Genomic DNA, 9,363 nt, shown 5'->3' with positions numbered 1-9,363 from the left:
AGGCAATAGTACACATGGGTCGGGGAGAGCATGTGTGGGAGAGTTTCAGGGTGGTGCGATTGCTATTTAATACACAATGATCAGGGAGACCTGGCCGGTGAGAGGACATTTCCCTGGAGACCTGTAGGATTTGGGGAGCCATCACTCAGGTATCTACAGAAATCGTGATCCAGAGGCAACGAAGAACAAGTGCAAGTGTTTTGCAACGGAGGCCTTCAGGACCCAGCCCAGGTCAGCCAGGTGCTCTGGGGGCCCCTGGGCTCTCTTTTCTGCTCCCCCTTCCCCCCAAGGCCCTCGCCAGAGAGTCATCCCGTTGAAGACCAGGCCTCTAAGAGAGAGGAGAGGTGAGTGGGGCCATTCATTCCCTCCATCATGAACCACTGAATTTCAGGTCAAGGTTTTTGGAGGCACCGCCCAGGTGCCAGATCCTCCCTGGGACTAAAGCACACATTTCTGATCCTTCTTGCGAAACACTGTTTGTGGGGAGGAGACATCAGACAAAAAAACCCAGCACTGATTTCTGGTCCTCAGACAGGGTAACCCCCAATGGGACGGGCTTAGGTAGAACCCTTTTCCTGGCCCAGGTCCTGCCTGCTCCCTAGGGTCTCCCTCCCGTCACTCCAATAGCCAGGCCCTCTCCGTGTCCGGAGTCCTGTCTCAAGGGCAATTGTTAGCCTGAGGGTCACAGGCGTGGTCTGTTGTGTGGGGCTGCCCCGCCCTTGGACCCTCCTGGGACTGATCTCCGTGTGGACTGTTGTAGCCTCAGGACATGGGCACAGGGACAGAAGGATTGTGGAGGGTACCAGGGCGTCTCCCTGAAGATGTGGCTCACTGCCTGTCACCGTGTCCCCCAGAGGTCCCTGCTCAGCAGGACCTACTTCTGGCTCCTGGTCTTCCTGGAGGTGCCTTTGCTCCTGAGCATGCTCAGTGCTGTCCTCTGAGTGAACAGGTCTCAGAGGGGCTCTGGCGACAGGTGACATCAGCCCAATAAAACCAGTACACCAATTGCTCATCAATGGATAGGATGATGGGGTGCACAGGTAGATGGTGGGCTTGATGAAAGCAATCCAGATTCATTGAAAACAAGTACCAAAGAGCCTGTTTAAGTTTGGGTTTCTTCAAAATCAGATCCTGAGGGAAGGACTTTGGGGCAATTAGTTTATGAAAAGGTGATCCCAGGAAGTATAGTGAGGAAACAGGGAGGTGGGGAAAGCCAATGAAGTGTACTTTGATGGAGGAGCTATCCCAGTAGCAACTGGGCTCCATCCCACTGGACGGCCTCAGAGATACTGCGTAGGACATGCCTCAGAGCTGGCCCACTTAGCAGTGAGGAAGCTGAGGCAGGGATCCACATACATCTGTCCTCAAGGTGGGGGAAGATGGCGGGGCTTCCTGTTTTCTCACAGAGTGGTGAGCGAAGGCCCCTTATGTGGAGAAAGAGTATTGTAGGCTGATGTCCCCTCCTGGGGACATGGCTTCTGTGCCACTTCTGGCCTGTTCTGCTCAGAAAGCCACACACAGTCTTATAGGTAAACAGAGTCCTCAGGCAAAGAGGTGGGAGAGCTGAAGACGGGAAACCACTGGCCAGTCCAAGGCTGTCCACTGTTGCCCCAGAGCTCCAGTGGGCAAAGAAGATATGAGCCAGGGTGCCAACAGGGTGTGCGAGAGGGGCCCAGTGAGACTTTGGAGAGGACATCAGGCAAACCCGCAGGCTGCGAGCCAGGCGAGGGGCTGGCGAGGTGGAGAGCTTCAACAAAGGCCCAGTGTGGGGCGGGGACACAGCATTTGTGAGGATCCGGCGTGGGGACAGTTACTGGGACCCGGAAGGGGGAGGGGATTGGCCACGAGCTGAGCTTGGGGGGACACTCCTGGAGGTTGATGTTGTTGAGCAGCTTAAGCAGAAGAGCAGCTCCAACCATCATACTGAATGTGAGTCAAGACTAATTTGGGAGAGGAGTCCTTATAAGGGAGCATTTCATTCTTCAGTCAGTGCCAGCAGGAGCTGAGTTCCTGTGAGAGTTTAGGGCTATGGGTTCAGAAAGCTGTTTCTGGACCCTGAGCCTCCTGGGTCCCCTCTTCTCCCTTTCCCTCCATTCCTCACGACCACATCCTCATGTGTCTGCTGAGTCCGGATGCTCAAGGTGGAGGCTTGAGCGGAGGGACAGGAGTGTGGGGCCCTCAGCGCGGGGCCGTCCGGCCCTGGTACCAATCAGCTTTGACACTGATATTGACTTTTGAGGCCACAGGACCTGAGCACAAAAGCAGGTGGGGGAGAGGCAGAGCCTGGGCCTCATGCCCAGGAGGAAACACCTGCCAGTCACCGTGTCCCTCCTACAGGTCCCTGCTCGGCAGTGTCCACTTCCTGCTCCTCATTCTCCTGAAGGTACCCTTGTTTCTGATTATGCTCAGTGCCGTCCTCTGGGTCAACAGGCCTCAGTGGGCAACTTGTGGGACACAGAGTCGGCCTGATGAAGACAAGCTGCGGCCCTCCTTGAGCATCCATATCCTGTCCAGAGACACTGCCACTCAGACTAGAGGAGGAAGAACTTCTGACCCCAAACCTTCTATCTCTTCTCACCTTATTGCCAAAAACTGGTAAATAAAGAGAAAATCTTGAAAAAAATGCAATAAAATATATCACACACACACAATTGTGTATATAATGAAGATGTGCATAGTGCTTGTATGGGGAGAAGGGGAAAAGCACTCCATAGGACTCTTAAATGCCAGCAGAGAGCACCAAGCCTGGTTGGTCAGAGGAGCCCAAGGTGAGGGAGGGCCTGCTTTTCGTTGACCTTGCCCTCCTGAGAACCCCCAGGGCAGCCTCTCAACTCAACATTCCTTCCTTTCTCTACCCACTCACCAAATATTCACCAAGAGCCTATGTAGCTAGCACCAGCCTATGTAGACCTTGACCTGTGAGAAATCACCAAAAACAGTCCCAACCTGAACTGAGTTCTTGGGAGTATGGATGGCAAAGGGAGGGGCGGGGCTTAGAATAAAGCAGCTGTTTGTGGAAACCAGGTCCTGCCCAGGCAAACCCTCTCTCTCTTCTCAGTGTCGGCCTACCTAATGCCCAAAGTCAGCTGCTGAGCTGAGGGGTTGGGAGTGAGTATATCCAGATATCCAAGTCTGGCCCAAATGTGGTTATTAGATCCACAGGGTCTTGGATCAGAGAGACCTGGGAGCAGAAAGGAGGGACCTGGGGCCTCCTCTTGAGGAGGCAGCTCAGTGTCTGTCACTGTGTCCCTCACAGGTCCCTGCTTAGCAAGGTCCACTTCTTACTCCTGGTCATCCTGGAGGTGTCCCTGCTCCTGACCATGCTCAGTGCTGGCTTCGGGGTGTCCTCCCTCCTTCTGGGCACCCCGACCAAGAGAAGCTTCAGCCCTTCATGCCTTTGGATATGCTACCCAGACACACAGCCCTTCAGATGAGAGAAGATAAGATACACCACATCTGATTTATCCATTTTTCTGTTGATGGTTTTGGGTTGTTCCCATCTGGGGCTTATTTCACAGCCAGGGCTGCCATGAACATTTTTGTACAGGTCACCTAGTACATATGTGAAATGATTTCACTAGGGTACATACTTAGGGATGTACTGAAATTGCTGGGGTTTAGGGTTTGTGCACACCCAACCATGCTAGATAATGCCAGATGATTTTCCAAACCCATTAGTGGCCCCACTTAGCTCCCATCAGCTATGACTGAGGGCTCCTATTGCCCTGCCTCTGTGTGTGACTACTTGGATTGTCAGACATTTTCATTGTTAACTTTTGGCCAGTTTGAAATAGTGCTTTGTTTCACCATCCACAGGGTGGCCAGGTTGTGCAGCCAAGGCAGGTAAGTGTGAGCAGGAAAGAGGCCCATGCAGGTTTCAAGGTCACTGAGAACAGACAACATGCACACAGGCTCAGGGATTGCAGTATTTACTTACGGTATTTACTCTACAGAAGTAGAGAGAGAGGGATCCAGGCGTTACATCCGTCCCCCATGGCCGGTGCTTCCACTCAGCAGTCCGTGTGGGCAGTGTGGCCGCATGAACCCCAGGTGTCCTCCTGAGCACCTTTTCACTTCCTGTTGTATTCCCTCTTCTGTTCAAGTTTGCTCATCTTTCTCAGGTTTCTCTTTTCCTTGCTGAATTAGAGGACTCATCCTCACGTTGGTGAAATTTTATCAATGATGGCTTTCAAATATGCGCTCCCATATTTTGTGACTTGTCTTTTCATTCTGGACTCTTCATGAAGTGTATTTGAATTCATCAAAAGTATTTTGGTTTGTACTTTTTGTACCATATTCAAGAAACCTTTATTATCCCAAAGTTATAAAAATATCCTCCTATATTTTTTCTAAATACTTTAAAATTCTGCAGTTCACATTTAGTCCTGGATCCATCCGAGTCTGACTTTTTTTTCTTACATGATGTGAGGTTGGAACCACTTTCCTTTTTTCCCCATATGGATGACCACATACTCCAACATTTTTATTGTTTTTCTTTCTTTCCTCATTTATATGAGTTATATCAAGTGTCCATGTAAAAACAGGTCTGTTTACCGATGCTCTATTCTGTTAGGCTACTTACTTATCTGTGTTCATTACCATATTGTCCTAATCATGTTAGCCATAGAGAGTCCCTCTACATTATATTTTTTTAGAAAAAACTGGGAGAAAGATTAAAGAATAAAAATAAAAAGAAAGACTAATAGGATTGAGAGACGCATAATATAATATCCAGAATGTCCAGGATCCGATAGAAACCACTCACTTTATCAAGGACCAGCCATCTGTAGATTCAGTGCAATCCCTATCAAGATTCCAATGGCATTTTTTATACTGGTAGAAAAACAACTCTTAAAATTTATGTGGAATCAGAATAGACCCCGAATAGCCAAAGCAATTGTGAGAAAGAAGAACAAAGCAGGAGACGTGACACTTCCTGATATCAAGCTATACTATATAGCAATAGTCATATATCTATGACTGTATATATGACTATTTATCTATGAAGCTATATTATAAAGCGTCTGCCTTCGGTTTGGGTCATGCTTTCAGGGTCCTGGGATCGAGCCCCGCATCGGGCCCCGCATCGGGCCCCGCATCAGGCCCTACATCGGGCTCCCTGCTCCGCAGGAAGCCTGCTTCTCTCTCTCCCACTCCCCCTGTTTGTGTTCCCTCTCTCACTGTGTCTCTCTCTCTCTGTCAAATAAATAAATAAAATCTTTAAAAAAATAAAAATAAAAATAATTCTAGTCTAACAGGATTGCTTCTCAGCTGCTGAGTCCCCCTGGATGATTCAAATACTGTGATCCTGGCCACCCAGGGGTTAGAACTAGACCCACTGTATCCTGATGGCCTTTTCTCCTCAGGCTGAGTCCTACAGCCTGCTCAGTCCCCAAGCCCCATCCTGCTCATCAGCCTGAGCTGTTGGCTCAGGAATCACTGTGTCTCCACTAGAGGTGGACCCAGACATTCACAGGTCCAGAGCTTAAGGTGCAACCAGGGGACTGGAGCCTACAGGGTAGTTCAGACTAGAATAAGTCGGGGCCCTCACCACCTGTGCCCAGGGGAGGGGATGGAACCAGGAAGAAAGACAAGACACATCTGACTCTAGTCCAGGGCTTCAGTTTTATTGAGAAGCAGCAACCACACAGCTCTTCTGGATTTCTTACCCCCTGGAAGTGGTAGAGAGACCCAGTGCCCCCTACTGAACATGGTCAGCTGGCTTGGAATTTGAGGTGGTGACTGATGTAGGAAACAAAGACAGAAGAAAAATTATTAAATTTTCTTACTATCTACAGCCCACTGACAAGTCCTTGAAATAGGCAGAGTGACATTCCTCTAGGATCTCAGCTGCCTTGATGTTAATACTTTGCTAAGGGCAAAAGGCAATGTTAGTTTAAATCCGAGGACCCTGTAAGTCTCCTTTAACATACAAAGATTCCTTTGGAAACTTCCTTTATCTCTCCTCCCCAAGATACATGTTGGCAATCATTCCTCAAGGTATGACCCACCGATATCCATCTGAAGGGTCTCATGACTCAGGTTTTATTAGACAGTAATAAATGACCTTTTCTCAACAATAACTAGGCCCCTCAAGGTCCTTGAAACTTTGCTTCCAAAATTCCTCAGAGACTTACGCTATCCCCAACCCCTTACCCACTTAAAAGGATATAACGGGCCACTCCACATGACCCCGGTGCAGCTCTTTCTGCCCATGGGTCCTGTCCCTGTGCGTTCTTTAATAAAACCACCTTTTTGCACCAAAGATGTCTCAAGAATTCTTTCTTGGCCATCGGCTTCAAACCCTAATATCTTTCCCACATCAGTGACAACGGACAATGCTTCTTCTTATTGCTCATGAGTGAGGGAAGCAGCTCTTTAAATACTATGATCAGGGCCAGCGAGGTCTAAGGAAAGGCGGCTGAGGGGATGAGAAGACATCCCCGACAAGGAGACAGAGGTGCCAGGATGAAGAAAGATGGGCAGAAATGGACGGGAGGTTTGGGGTCGGGGAAGTCTACCTTGCAGTGAGGGGAGAAAGGTCTGCCGTTTGGCTCTGCTCTGGCATCCCATGAAGAGCCTCAAAGTCATCTTTAATATTATCTCTAAATTGAATTATCTGTACAATCACAGGGCTGCACTGACATAAATGTTTATCCTACTATTTCTACATGTGTTTTATTCCTACCAAAACACAAATAAATTAATATTTTAACTCAGGAATCATTTTTATAACCCAATTAATTATGCCTTATGACCACTTGCATATAAAAAGTTGATTCAGGAGCATTACACATTTCTGGTATACCATATATATATATATATTTTTTTTTTTATTTTGTCCCCAGAGTACTTACACTTTCCCTTCAGCCACAAGCGCTCAGCATCTCCGAGAGCCCAGGTACACGCAGCCGAGGGGTCTCTCCTGGCATCCTAGAGACAAACTTGTGCCCACATGGACACTATCAGGGACTGGGGCAACCGAGGCTCCAGGTCCAGGCAGCAGTGGAACTCAGCATCCTCCAGGCTGGTGTTGGGAGCCAACCCAAGCACTTACCTCTTCCCACTCTAAAAGATCCCAGAAATTTTGTAACCCTACTTTGGCAACTCTCTTTTCTTCATATGTTGAGAGCTACACAAAATGAAAGTGTCCCAGGGCTCTCTGAACCTCAGAGACACCTTAAAGCCAAAGAGAAAGCAGATACTTCTGATTCCAGCCCAAGGAAAGGCAAGAACATTTGCCTTTAACTTGGTCTTTGCTTCATTATTCTTTTCCCTTGCAAAAGACAGACCCAATTCACTGTGTGGATGGTCCCCATGCTCTTCCATGTTCAGCATGCTGACATCCTAGGCTTTTAATCTGCATTTCTCTGTAGCAGCCCCTTGAAACACCTATATTCCATCAACTCTGGCAGATATCCTGGGAGGTCACTTAGCAACTGTATAGTACATTATTAGTTTCAGATATAGTGTTCAATGATTAATTAGTTGCATATAACACCCAGTGCTCATCACAACACCTGCCCTCCTTAGTACCCATCACCCAGCTACTCCATACCCCCAACCCCCTCCCCTCTGAAACCCTCAGTTTGTTTTCCTGGAGTCCATAGTCTCTCATGGTTTGCCTCTTCTTGGGTGAGAGCCTCAGGCAGGTGAGGGGTGGAAGGTGGAAGGTCTGAGCAAAGGCAAAGCTCAGGGCAGGGGAGTGCCCTGGAAAGCCAGTGGGGCAGGAATCTGGGGGGTCAGGTAGATGTGGATAGGCAAGGCAAGCAAATGGACTTCAGCAAAGAATTATACACCATGATGGAGTGAGGTTTATTCCAGGTAGGTAAGTTTGGTTCAACTTTGAAACACGAACCACTGTAATCCACCATACCAAACTAAGGAAAAAAAAATCATAGGATCATCTCAAATGACACTGAAAAAGCATATGACAAACTCCAATACCCACTCATGATAAAAAAGAAACTCATAAAAACAAGAACAGAGGGAATTTCCTCAACTTGATGAAGATCATCTAAAAGAAAAATACAGCTGTCATCATACTGAACAATGAAAAACTAAATGCTTTCCCTCTGAGATCATGAGCAAGGCAGAGATGCCCACTCTCACCATGTATTCATCTTAGCCCTGGAAATTCTGGCTATTGCAGTAGGTCAGATAAAGAACTAAAGGCATGGAGAATGGAAAAGAAGAAGAAAGCTGTCCCTGTTTGCAGATGACATAACTGTCTATGTAGAAAATCTCAAACCATCTGTAAAACCTCATAGAACTAAGAGGTGAGTTCATCAGGTCATGGGATACAAGATTGACACACACAAGTCAATCACATTTCCATATACTAACAAGTGAACATATGCAAACCAACACTTAAAATGCATTCCATTTACACTTTCTCCAAAGAAAATGAAATGTTTAGGTACAAACTTAACAAACTATGTCCTGGGTATGGATGCCAAAAATGGCAAAATGCCAAGGACAGAAATCAAAGAAAATTTAAATAAATAGACGTCAATTCTCCCGAAACCTGAGCTCTAATCTCTCTGACTGAAAACCAAATATCCTTTTTCCATGGGGCTCTAGAATTTCCCTGAGCTCCGGCCCTCTGTCGGCAGGGAGCTGGAGGGATCATGACAGCCTGATACTCAAGTACAAAAGGCATTTCTTTTTTTTAATTTCTTTATTTAAATTTGATTAATTAACATATAATGTACTATCAGTTTCAGATTTAGGAGTTAGTGAGTCATCAGTCTTACACAGTACCCAGTGCTCATTACGTCACGTGCCCTCCTTAATGTCCATCACCGAGTTACCCCATTCCCCTGACCCCACTCCCCTCCAGAAAGCCTCAGTTTGTTTCCTATGATGAAGAGTCTCTTGTGGTTTGTACAAAAGGCATTTCTAGTTCCCAACCTCCTGAGGAGAAGGAGGGTATCAACCAGAGCACACTTGTGGCACTTCTTTAAGCCTCCAAAAGGTGGCGATAGTGGCCATTTGCAGAACTTCTGGGCGGAGCCTCTTTAAGGACTTAAAAATAACGGTACTCTAGACCACTATCCTTGATGAACATGGATGCATAAATTCTCACCAAAATGCTAGCCAATAGGATCCAACAGTACATTAAAAGGATTATTCACCATGACCAAGTGGGATTTATCCCTGGGCTGCAAGGTTGGTTCAACATCCGCAAATCAATCAACGTGATATGACACATTAACAAAAGAAAGAACAAGAGTCATATGATCCTCTCAATAGATGCAGAAAAAGCATTTGGCAATGTACAGCATCCTTTCTTGATCAAAACTCTTCAGAATATAGGGATAGAGGGTACATACCTCAATATCATAAAAGCCATCTATGAAA

At 47.1% G+C, this 9,363-nt stretch overlaps 1 long non-coding RNA gene across 1 annotated transcript; it reads left to right on the top strand.

The window, feature by feature from the left end:
- The first annotated feature begins 6 nt into the window (after positions 1-6).
- On the top strand, positions 7-2,651 carry LOC112819138 (uncharacterized). Its single transcript, XR_003206768.2, has 2 exons — positions 7-344; positions 2,338-2,651. It is a non-coding gene; the product is annotated as an uncharacterized lncRNA (long non-coding RNA).
- Positions 2,652-9,363: the final 6,712 nt, after the last annotated feature.

Source organism: Callorhinus ursinus, unplaced genomic scaffold (assembly GCF_003265705.2).
Source record: "Callorhinus ursinus isolate GAN/ISIS: 27379988/994484 unplaced genomic scaffold, GSC_fseal_2.0 scaffold1897, whole genome shotgun sequence".
Taxonomy (NCBI): domain Eukaryota; kingdom Metazoa; phylum Chordata; class Mammalia; order Carnivora; family Otariidae; genus Callorhinus; species Callorhinus ursinus.
Note: the sequence above shows the minus strand (reverse complement) of the source record. Positions and strands in the feature narration are given on the sequence as shown.